A 13,071-nucleotide genomic window follows, 5' to 3' on the forward strand; every position below is an offset into this window, starting at 1 on the left:
CCCCCCTCCCCACTTCCCCCTCCCCCTTTCTCTGCTGTCACTGACTCACAGGATGATCTGTAGGTCATCACTGTTGATCTTCTGCCAGCATTCTCTTCTCCTTTTAAATTGATGAATCAATTTTGCTCCTGAAATAGTCATAGATTAAGGGGACACCCCTCCCCCCTTAAGTGACAAACCTCGAGACTGAAGTTAGTACTATTTACCCCTAGCCAACACCTTGCTTAATTGTTAGCATGACAGACGAGCCAGCATGTGATAGTGAAGGTCTACGACATCTCCGTTACCCTTGGTCATCAACTTGTCCAACCTAAATGATCCTTTGTTGCTGCAAATAGTGGTGCCAGTAACTATGGTTACAGTGCTTTGTTACTGTTGCCATAGTAACACTTTGAAGGCATGTGACATGGATCATCTTATGATTTGAAAGTGAGCCAAGACACTGCTGTGTAGTCATTCTGACTACTGACCAATGTTGGATGCATCTGAAGAAATTCCATTGCAACCTCATGAAAACATTTATATGTCTGTAGTCTGCATCTTAATGTGCAGCTTCTATTGTAATAATTGTATTAAAATCACCGATGAATGAAGATTTGGTAAGAGTTGCTCCCCATGTAGGCCCTATATATTAAGAGCTGAAAAGTTTTCTGTGCAAAATTTTTAGGGGACTTTATAAAAATGGCAACACTGCATGATTTCCCACGCATTTATTATTAATTTAAGGGAGCATCTGAATATGAGTAACTGAGTGTGTCTATAAATATTATTTCTTAAAAAGACTTAAAGATAATAAAAAGTTTTGGTACGTCAAAAGTTTCCCTGAATTTCCGTGTTTCAGGTTAAAGTATCTATCATATAACTAACACTGTGAGACTTACTCGCCCCAAAGTGCTCTCATTTCTTAGTAATCATGCAATTAACTGCGACCAGCAGCCCCATACGCATAGCGACCAGCTTCCCCATACCCATAGCGTAATGGGGCTTCGCATTGTAGCATCCAGGATCATGACAGATTTAGTATCTCGGGCAAATATCAACTTAAAATCCACAAAATTCTTCAATTTGAAGACTTACCAATTAAGTTGAAGTCTTGAAAACAGGCTTCGGGCAACGTTTGGTTCTGCCAATAGTCCCTTTCTGTTCGAATTGATGACTGAATGTGACTCTGTCGAGAGGACCGTGGGAGAGCTACATACACTGATTACTACGGCCAGCGCATACGCACACATCACATGCGAACAAATTTCAAATCCATGAACAGATAAGATGTTTGTGTGCGCATGCGCTGGCCGTCAATTCAGTGTACGTCGCTCTCCCAAGGTCCTCTCGACCGAGTCACATTCAGTCATCAATTCGAACAGAAAGGGACTATTGGCAAAACCAAACGTTGCCCAAAGCCTGTTTTCAATACTTCAACTTAACTGGTAAGTCTTTAAATTGAAGAAATTTTTGAATTTTAAGTTGATATTTACCCGCGATACTAAATCTGTCATGATCCTGTAAGCTACAATGCGAAGCCCCGTTTTAGCTATGCGTATGGGGCTGCTGGTCGCAGTTAGCTACACAGTATGCGTATGGGGCTGCACGCTGCTGGTCGCAGTGATATTCGCACAATACGTGTACTACCTCGCCGCCGTACGGCGGCGGCTCTGGTACGAAACCATTATTGCATGATTACTAAGACATGAGAGCACTTTGGGGCGAGTAAGTCTCACAGTGTTAGTTATATGAAAGGTACTTTAACCTGAAACACAAACTAAGACAAGGAAATTCAGGGAAACTTTTGAGGTAATACCAAAACTTTATATTATCTTTAAGAAGCATTGTCACTGATGTAATGCAGTTGATTTTGAGTCATGAATTTTACGAAAATCATTACTCAATGACAATTACAATGCTTCACACATGAATGGCAGTGCTACCACATTCGCAACACGACTAAAGATGGAGTTTTGACCGGAAAACCACACATTGAGCAGATTCACCAATCAGCTCGGCCACAACTTCAAGACTCAATGAGTCACAAGTAGCGTGTGCAAGCCAAGAGTTGAAGATTACCGCTGGTAGCAGCGTTAAATTTTGATAAGCTCTGTTAATTTAGGATGACATCACAGAGTGTGTGCTCCTCAAACTCAAAGATGATGGCATGTGGCTAGTGCCAGAAGGGTTTGACTCCAGTGACTGTAAAGGGTGTGTTTATGCTCAATTTGCGAAGGCAGAATCGGCGTTTTGAAACGCTGATTCAAAACGCTGATTCAAAATGCCGTTCACGGGAGCACTGTTTATGCTCACTTTCTTCGAGCCTTGGAAAGAGCGTTTGCGATTGCTTCGCTGACCTCAGCAGAGGCAGGTCAATTGGGGCGCGCGCTGCGATCGGTGGCCTGGCCTGGGAGAGCAGCTGGGAAAGACATGCGTATGCATAGTACATGGGAAAACTGCACAGGCCAGGGTAGCTGGCTGGCCGGGTGGCGCGCGCTTTTTCACGTGAACCGGAAAGGCGTTTAGATGACGTCACTCTAAACGCGTTTAGAAACGCTGTTGCGTTTATGCTTCCCTGTCAAACGTGATTAGTCAGAAATGCCGATCGTAAACGCACCTTTTTGTGCGATTTGGATCGGCATTTTGAATCAGCGTTTCTATCGAAGTGAGCATGAACGCAACAGCGTTTTGCACTACTCACATTTCAAAATGCTGATTCTGGCCCGAAAAAGGGAAGCATAAACACGACCAAAGATGTATAAATAGCCTTGTTGTTCTGGAGAGGACTTGCCTGTGCTCACTGTGCAAGAGAAAATTTTGCATGCTATTTTTATATCCACACCCCAACAACTAGTAGATGTGGTTTAATTTCACTTACATTGTACTTCAGACATGTTACCAGCTGTAGCCAAAGATTATGTGGACTAGTTGTGGTAACTGCAGGTAATTTTGTCCCCTATATTTTTGCTACTGTAAAACAAGGAATGTTTGTGTGTATTTCAATTCCACAAGAGCCAAGATTTGCAAAATCAAAATGCATGCGAAGGCTCTTGTCTACACTATATGCATTGAATGCCAGAGGCACTTCGAGAGAATGTCATGCTGTGAATAAGGCCATCTGCTCCAATTCGCAAAAATTTCATGCTGCTAAAATATCATGTTTTACAGTATATCACACAACATTATATACCGAAAAAAAGATTGCTGCAAGATGTTCATGTTTACAGACTGAAGTATGGAACCTTATTCAGTATTGTTAAATTTGTCATATTTTCAACAAACCCAATAAATGTGAATGGTATTGATCTTTGAACACAAGCTTTCAATTCCTTATGGGTTCTAGTCTGTCTGAGATGATAGACTATTAAATCTTCCTTTGTACAAAGAGGAGATATTACTTAGGGTGGGATTTCACGGAGCACGCGAACGATTTGCGAAGGACGCGAATAGCAAAATCCAGCATTCGTATTTTAGTCTGCAAAAGATCGCCAAACGAACGTGAGGGTTCGGAAGCGTCGTCGATTGTTCGCGAATGTCATTTTTACTTCGGCGAGAATTTCAAAAAAGTTTGAAATTTTTTGCGAACCTTTTCCGCACACTTGGTCGTGATTTGCTCGTGAATTGTTCTCGAAAGTGTCTTTTAAAAAGCCTCGTCATATGCGCAAGACCTTCGCAAGACACGCGCGATGTTCGCAAAATGTTCGTGAAACCCCAAACAGACTCTGAAACTTTGGAAAATGTCTCGCGTATGTTACGCGAAATCTGCGAAGTTTTTCCGATCATTTTACGACGTAATCGCAAACTGTTCGCGTACCTTTTGAGATATTCTTGCGAACGTTTAGCGCACGTTTGGGGGATGTATGACCTATACGTTTTCTACAAATAAAAATCGTAACATATATCTAAACATCAAACAATTATTAACAACTATAGTATCAAAAGAAATTAAAGACTAGCAAGGAGAAATGAATGTTGGATATACAAAAAAAAAATCGTAGAATACACTTAAAATTAATCTAAAGCATGTACAATTTCATTTGAACTATAGAGATTATGTGGTGGAGGAACTGCAAAAAAAAAAAAAATCAAAGGCTTTACTAGTGGAGATATGTCCTAGGAAAAAAAAAAAAGGTAGGCAAGCCTATGATAGAGAAATGAGAGAAAAAGAAAGGAGAAATAGAGGAAAGAAAAAAATTCAACTCAAGACAGCTTCCACCTCTCCTTGGGTACATTTTCTCCCATGATTATTGAAAATTCTTCGTTGTTCGCATTTCCGTCGCGTGTTCTTTGTGTACGTAACATGCTGTACTTTAGCAATGATACACACGACATTCGCACATACGTCGTGGAAACTTCGCACAAATTGCGCAAGAATAGTTTTCGGCATCATTGTCGGAAAACATTTGGAGAAAAAATTTTCCGAATGTTGGATTTTGTCATTCGCGTCCTTCGCAAATCGTTCGCGTGCTCCGTGAAATCCCACCCTTACATGTATTGCAGCCAAGGTAATTCAATTTCTAATGACCATCCATCCAGAGTGATACAATTCTGAGTCCACATCTGTGCTTATTTGAAGTAATCTGTAAATGCCAGCTTGTTGCCTACATTGTGTCTTTGTTAGTTTTGGTCAACATTGCATTTTTTTTTAATCTTCAAAGAAGTGTTTGACTTCATAAAAATGCTGATCTTAAAGGGTGTGTACAATTCTGGTCGAGATGAGGATTTAGCTTTTAATGTTTTGCGAGATATTCAGAAACCACTCTATGAGATGTCAAAGAGCATGCAATTCTAAGGGGTATCAAAAGTTTATTTGATGAAAATCGGTTTTGAAATGGCTGAAATATCCAAAAACAAGGTGAAACAAAGATCCTAATAAAAGGCGTGGCCTGTCGCCTTTTAATTATCACTTTTTTGGATATCTCAGCCGTTTGAAAACCAATTTTCATCAAATAAACATTGAATCCTTAAAATTACATGCTCTTTCATTTTCCTAAGAGCCTTCTCATTATCTCACTTAGGAATGTTATAAACCTGAATCCCCACCTCAACCAGTACTGTACAGTCCCTTTAACTACTTTGTATGTGTATGTTAACTTTGGTCAGCACTGGAGAGTGATGAATACTCTGTGTGTTGATTTACTGGCATATTCATTCAACCTCGAGCAAATCAAGATATGATTCATTTATACCGGTAGTTAAATGGTTAAAAGGAAAGATCACACATGAATTGTCACTCAAAATTACATGTGTTCAAGATGTTAGTCAAAAGCATTCATTGATTCATATTTTCAGTTTTTCTGCTGCATCTCCCTCTCATGTTCGGTTTTAATACACAGAAGGGAATACTAGACTCAGAGTGCGGCGACAAGCTACCGGTAATCTCTACTACACCAGCGTTTGCGAAGACAGCACTATGGACTTGCGTTGTCCGCCGGGTCTGGTCATCACTATAGCAGACGCCAACTTCGGCCGTGTGGACAACGTAACCTGCGTAAATGGTCCCGTCCTCACCACAGACTGCAGGTCGGAGATTACGATGGAAATCGTCGCTAATGCGTAAGTATCGTGATGTATACTCACACTTTGATATCGTGTTGATTGATGAACTGCTTTTGCACATACAATGTAAGATGTGTTGAGGTTCTGGTTGCACTTTAAAGGGATCGTACAGTTTTTGTTGAGACCTAATTTCAGGTTTCTAACATATTTTGGTGAAATAATGAGAAACCTCTTATGAAATACGAAAGAGCATGTAATTCTATGAGGAATTCAACATTCATTTGATGAAAATTGGTTTGGAAATGGCTGAGATATCCAAAAAAGAGCGATTCTAATAAAGTGTGGGACCCACACTTTATTACGATTGCTTTGTTTTATTTTGTTTTTGGATGTTTCAGTCATTCCAAACCCGATTTTCATCAAATAAACTTTGAATTCCTCTTAAAATGGTATGCTCTGTACTATATCATAAGTGTTTTCTTGGTATCTCGCAAAAAGTTAAAAGCCCAATTCTCATCTCCACCAATACTGTACCATCCCTTTAATAGCTAGCAATCACTCAACAATCAGACCCTGAGGTACTTTGTTATCCAATATTATTGTTTGACTATAAATAGAAATCTTGCTTCTTCATGCCAGAACCTCCAGCTTAAGTTTCTAGTAAAAAACAGAGAAATCAAGCAGGTGATAGGAGTGTGAAAGTCACTGTATCCAAAGAGTGGGTTCATCTTCCTCTACCCATCAGAAAATCTGTCTTTTCTATTTCCTTCTGGATATCTTGGAAGATTTTTTTTTTTATCTCTTACAGTAATTTCATTTGTATCATTTGTTTCCTATGTACATGTATTAGCCTAAGATATGTTTCAAATATCAAAGGGTCAAATATCAGTATACAGTCAAACCTACCTCGGTGGCCACCTGCCATATATGGCCACTAAAGAAAAAAAAAAAAATCCCTTCCTCCCCTTGAGAAAAGCTGTGTCAAAAACCCTGTCAATAGTGGCCACCTGTCTGTAATGACCACTTTTTTGTCTTTGTCGGGTGGCTGCTATAGACAGGTTTGACTGTAGTTGTACGTTTAATATGTATCAGCATCATTCCCTTAGTATCTATGATGCACTCCTCTTTGTGTAATATGAAGGCAGCAGAGCCTGCTTATTGTATCTATGTATGATGTATAACATACTGTAAAAGTGGAAATTTTTGCGGTGTTGAAATTTTCGTGCATACATTTCGCGCAACCAGAAACAAGCGCGAAAATGATAGCACACAAATATTTTTGCATGCCATATGTTACAATGGTTGCTGTCTTGATTCCGTGGAATTAAAAACACGTGAAATTCTTCTCACTAGGCCAAGCATGAAAATTAGTCGCACAAAAATATCCACTTTTACAGTATGTGGTTGTGTGTTTGCATAATTTTGTATGTATGTGTGTGGATACGTACAAGTGATACATCTCTTTTCATGGTGGATACATACAAGTGATGCATCTCTTTTCATGCAGATTGGTAGCTCTGTACAATAACATAATGATGATAGAATATTATGTAAAGATTTTCTCTGGTGGATTAAATGATTCCAAGCAACAGATCACCTACAGTTAAGTTGTACATATGAATGATGTGTTTCAAATTTCTGCTCTGATAGACAAGAGACTAGACATTTGAATGTGGAAGTAAAGGAATGGGAACCGTTGACAGACCTCCCAACCATTCTGAATTTGGAGGAAAGAATCTGAATTTGACCATCCCACACTTGCTTCAATATGATTTTCCTTTTTTTTTGTAATTTTACTACACACTCCTATGAGAAATGCTCTTTCTTTCCTATTTCTGAGCAAAATCATCCCTATTTTTCAGTGAGACAAGTTTTAATGCAACAAGTTTGTGGACTTCTCTCTGCCCCCCCCCCCCTTTCTGTTGGAATACCTGTAATCTTTATGAATATAAAGACAGCCAATTTGGCTGGAATACATTCATGTGTACAAATCCGTTTAAAAAAATGTGTTAAAACAGCTACACACCTCACAGGAATGATATTCCTCATTACTGCATCATCAACGGTCACGATGCTGACAAATCAACTGTTCTGATGTCCAATATAGTGACATGTAGTAGCTTTCAAGTTAAAACTGATCATGGAGAAAAAAATTCAGAATCTAGCTTCATGAAGATGTGTTCTCTAAATCAGAATTTGAACTATTAGCCATTTGTGTGGATTTCTAAGACCCACGATATCACAAGAGCCAAAACAATCTTTATATTCATTTTCACTCCATGCACTGTGTCACTACTGGTTGAGAATATTTATCCCTTTTCATGTGCACAAGGGAATAAATGTTTTTGAATAAAAGTTATATCATCGTACGCCTCAAACTTTTTTTTTCCAAAACAGATACATGTTGAATGTTCCAAGTATTGCATAGCCTCAAAGTTTTGGATGACTCTCATGCATCTATTCTCAGTTTGTATTTAGCGTGCTCTCTCAGTACAAGGCTTTTCTGTTTCTGAAGATAGCCAAGTGTTCCATACGGTCCGGTAAAATATGGTATGATTTCACGAGGGGAGTATGGCCACAGTGATATTAATCATTCAGACACTACCCAAGAGTGTGTGATTCACAGTAAACAAATGGTTTTCACTGAGTACAGCCTACTATTGGTTTATTGCAGTGATGTCTACTCACATTGAAAGCTCCCATGTAAAAATCTGTGTGTATACCAAGTTAAGTACATGTAGATCCAATTTTTTACATTAAAGGGATGGTATAGTATTGGTGGAGATGAGGATTGGGCTTTTAACTTTTAACAAGAAACCACTTTAAATATGAAGTAGTACAGATAATACCATTTCCAGTGGAATTCAAAGTTTATTTGATGAAAATTGGTTTTGGAATGGCTGAGACATCCAAAAACAAAGAAAAACAAAGCGATTATAGTAAAAGGTGAGTCCCACCTTTTATTAGGATTGCTCTCTTCTGGATATCTCCGCCCTTTCAAAACCAATTTTCATCAAATAAACGTTGAATTCCTCTTAGAATTACATGCTCTGTCATATTTCATTAGAGGTTTCTCAATATCTCACTTCTTCGCTTGGTGATGCCGTTACTTCTTCACTAGATAAAAGCGGGGACTGAAGTGAACATTTTATTATAAACCAGTGATTCAGGAACAAATAACGTTTTACATGAATATCTGAAGAAAAATAACAAAAAGGCTCCCCCCATTTATAGCCATTTGAAACCATGCTCACATCTGCAAAACCTTTATTATGCATACAGTGTATTGTGATAGAATGGAACTTGCACAAAAGTAGTCACAGGATAAAGTACAGCAATCCATTCTTGCAATGTAAATTTTACATTAAATATGCTAGAGTGGTTCGAAAGGGACTGATTCATAGGATGAGTAGGTCTCCTCTCCAAAATCAAATATTTGACGAGAACACATACAGAGACGGGAATTTAAGATAGACTTTACACTAGCCGAATTTGAAGGTTGCTGGAGATGAAAGGCTATTATTTTGCCAATATATATATAGAGAGGGAGGTCTCCGTATTTGTTCTCTCTGAAACACTGATAGCACTAAAACATGATGTAATGTGTGATGAATAAAAGGCAATTTATGCTTCATGCACCAGGACAATATTATTACAGGGAATGGAGAATCATGGTAGTCTATTATTTGTAGGCTGCCATATGGGTATCAAGAGTGCATTAAAGCTCCCAAATGGTTAAAGTTTTAGAAATTAAGAGAAAAAAATCATACTCATTGCAGGGATATATATGATTGTAATCATCTAGTAGATATTGATAATAATCCCCTTCAGTACTTGTGATATGATCTTTAGACTGCCAGAATACATACTTATGCCCCAAAAACTCTTACATCTTCATATTTCAAATAAACATTTCAAAACTTTCCAGTTGCAGTAAAATGAGGTTTGAGTATGAAAGCCTAGCATTATTTTCAGTGGCCAATTCATAAATTGTGAAAATTGGGAAATATTCACACCTTTTGGTATCTTCCTCTTCAAACCAAAATCTATACCTGGGTAAAAATTATTTTTCTTTCTCACCACCGGTGATGGTATGATTATTTATTTAGACCCAGTTCATGCAGTTTCATGATGCTGCAAACAGACCTAAATACAGAAGCTGAAATTGTGGCTAAAGATATCAAAATTGTTTCTGGTCACTTAATTAAAGCCATTCAGCGTATTTCACTTCTGCCTCAGTCACTACGAGGCATGAAAAACATGAACAGGTAAAAATGTCAGTAAAATTTCACTCTCTTTGCTCTGAATTAACGACTACATGTACGTCAATTGTCTTTTGTGCTCATGAGCTTGTGGGTGTTACTGCTTCTTATATTAAACATTCTTTTTAGATGCATTTGTTGTACTTATCCTAGCAACAGGAAGCACTTTGCCTATTGGATGAAACTGTACATTAGTGTTCACTAATTTATCATCAGATTTTTGTTTTATACTAGATTTGTATAGTTTATAGAACAGTCCTCAGTAATGCTTACTGTGACTCATTCTGGTTAATTGAAAGAAACAACATTACAAATATTTTGACAAAGTTTATCACAACTAATGACATACAATTGTAGATATCATTCTGTTGACTGGCCAGTTACAATTCTGGTTTGTGAAAAGAGTGTACATTCATACATCAATAACAACGAGAAAGATAAGAGCAACCAGACTGAATGACTAAAGGGGACATACAATGTATACTACATGTATTAAAGGGATCTTCCATTTATGAAATGCACCACGTTATTGTAAGAACATGTTAAGTAACAGATAAATTTCTAAAGGCATTGCTACAGCTGGCATCTTCTACCATCAAAATGTAATACTTCTATAGAGGAGTAATTCTTGGCAGTAACTTATTTACATGTACTCATTGTCCTAGCTCATTTGACCTTTGACAGCCACTTCCACACTTGACAACAGGTGTATGGAATCTGTCGTTTACCGATTATTTACATAGACATGACTGTATAGATTCTTTTGCAAGCACAAAGACAAATATTAACATACTAGTGGTTTACAGTTCTGGGAATTATATTATCAAATCAATTTTCATGTGCTGGGCCTGTATTTTCCTCATAGTTAGGATGAGTGGAGAGATCAACTGAGTCATCAGGTGTAATGTGGCTTACAACTTAACTTCATTCACTGAAGTTGAAAGAAAGGCAACAAAAATCACCTCACCATGAATTTAAAAACAAAGAAAAGGTTGGGCAAGATACTGTGCCATTTCAGAACTCAAACTTACATTCAATTTCTATTAAAGTGATTCCTACAATGCAAAGTTTTATGTTACACGGTAACTTACACGGTGCAAATAGAAATGATTTTCGAAAAGTTTCTGTCGATAATTTTGTAAGTTGTCCTGTTCTGTGATGTCTAGCTGTCTGTGCCAAAAACTGTGTCGCAGAATGCCCTTCAGAATGTTATGTAACTGTAAGCTTGTTGGCTGCCACAGCTTCCGTCTTCTGCAAATTAATTGCTCGTTTGTTTTGATTAACACACTGTCTCCTGCTACAAGGAAAGAGAGGGATGATTGGTGTACTTGTGTAATGAATTAGGTCACTTGATGGATGTGTATTTAACTTGATATTTCCTTTAGCAATGAATATATGATTTTATGAGTGAATTCCCTTGTAAGGCAGAAAATCTGGATTTTAAAAAAGACTGAGTGCTTTTTTTCAGTTAAGATTATCTTTTAACTTCTGTGGGTTGATTTGCTCACCGTCAAATTTGTCAATGTATATTTGTCCAGTTATTTAACAAAATTTATGAATTCGGCAAAAAATCTAGATAGAATAAAGAAAGATATTGACAAATGATTTAATGTAGTATCCGCTGTATTCTACTTTCATTACCAGTTGATGTAAAAACAGTAAGTTTAAGGTATATCCGCATCATGTCACATCTAAAACATTTCTCCTGAGAGAACGGACTCTGTTCTCGACGCATTTTCATATAAGTTGAAATTATTTATAGCTTGCCGCTGATCCATTCTTCGATTGCTGCAGGATCTCATTTTGATGTACATGAAGTAGCCTGGAGCAGTTGTGTGTTTCTGTAGGTTAATATCAGTGCAATGCTGATTTGAAATAGATGAGTTTCTTTAGCAGACTCAGAGTTGTGCAACATCTGAGAGCATTGCATGTTTTGAGATTGAATTGAAGAAAAAAAGTATAACCATGCTTGTACAAATCATATCTTTCTTCTTTTTAAGTATGTGTCAATAATGAGAATTGTGTAGGAAAAGGGAAATACCAAAGGGGGTATTTGTCAGTGCATTCAATATCAGATTGTGTTAAGTCCAGAAAATGTTTATGACTTTACTTTTAATACTTTAGATAGTCAGTGAAATAATTCAATGTTATTTCATTCCAAGGTGGTACAAACCCACTTCCTTTCTTGCCTTGGGCAACTAAATCTCGCTATTTGGCAAGTAAAATGAATGGGCGCTCGCCTGTTCAGAGTACAGGTTCCTTCCTTAATTGCCTGAATGCCCACCTGTGCAAGTGCAAGAAATATCCATGGTACTATCTTGCAGTCTATTCAAACTTTTAATCACAATAATAGACATGGAGTTGTTAGGCAGACATTTGGAGAAATGTTCTTGTAAGATGATTTCTGTGTATTTGTCAAGGATTACAAATTGCTTGTACATAGTGTATATAATACTTGACAAATTATCTATCTATAAATGCATTTTTTTTTTGCCATTTGGAACATTCTTACTTTCAAGACTATCTGTCAGGGGCAATGGTTTTCTGGCCCTTTTTGAAACTTTTGATTGTCACTGGAAGTGCTCATGACTGTGGTTTGAAGGCATTCTCTCTTTTCCCCCTTCTTTTGGTTTGCTTTGCCTGTCTCTCATATATAACAAGCCCTGATCTCTATTTGCGTCCATCAAGCATTGGAAATTACCCCCTCCCTCATTTTTCCCCCTTACAAACATGCTCGCAATTAACGGTATCCACTCTATTCCCCCTTTAAAAAGACTATTAATCAACTTTTTCCTTGCCCTGAAGATTATACACAAAGAATGTCCCGGGAAAAGAGAAATATTTGACCGTTTCAACAATGGTCCACAGACAAAATAAGAAATACATTGTAGTACTAGATGTTAATAGAAGTTTTTATGAAGTAGAAGTCATAATATGAAAATATATTGTTCTATAACATGTTGGTAATGAATCTTCAATATGGTAGAAATTTACATTCTTCTGAATTATTTTGTGCAACAATTTAGTGACTAGTGACATGTGTACTCTATGTTCAGCAGATTATTTTGAAGAGTGACTTAGATAGAACACATTAGATTTGAGTACTATTGTGTGGTAGGATATACAACACTGTTTGTAAAGATGACAGTACATGTGTATCTGTTTCAATTGTGCAGTATTATAGGAGCTTTTGTTAGGTGACAGTATGGAGTGAAGAATGTTTTGTACTGATATGTGACATCAGCTTACAAAATGGTTGTATGATTGCATGGGAAAGGTGTGTGGTATCACACATGATGCAGCAGAAGCAGATATTGAATGGATGTGT

This window comes from Diadema setosum, chromosome 13, assembly GCF_964275005.1.
Source record: "Diadema setosum chromosome 13, eeDiaSeto1, whole genome shotgun sequence".
NCBI classification, from domain to species: domain Eukaryota; kingdom Metazoa; phylum Echinodermata; class Echinoidea; order Diadematoida; family Diadematidae; genus Diadema; species Diadema setosum.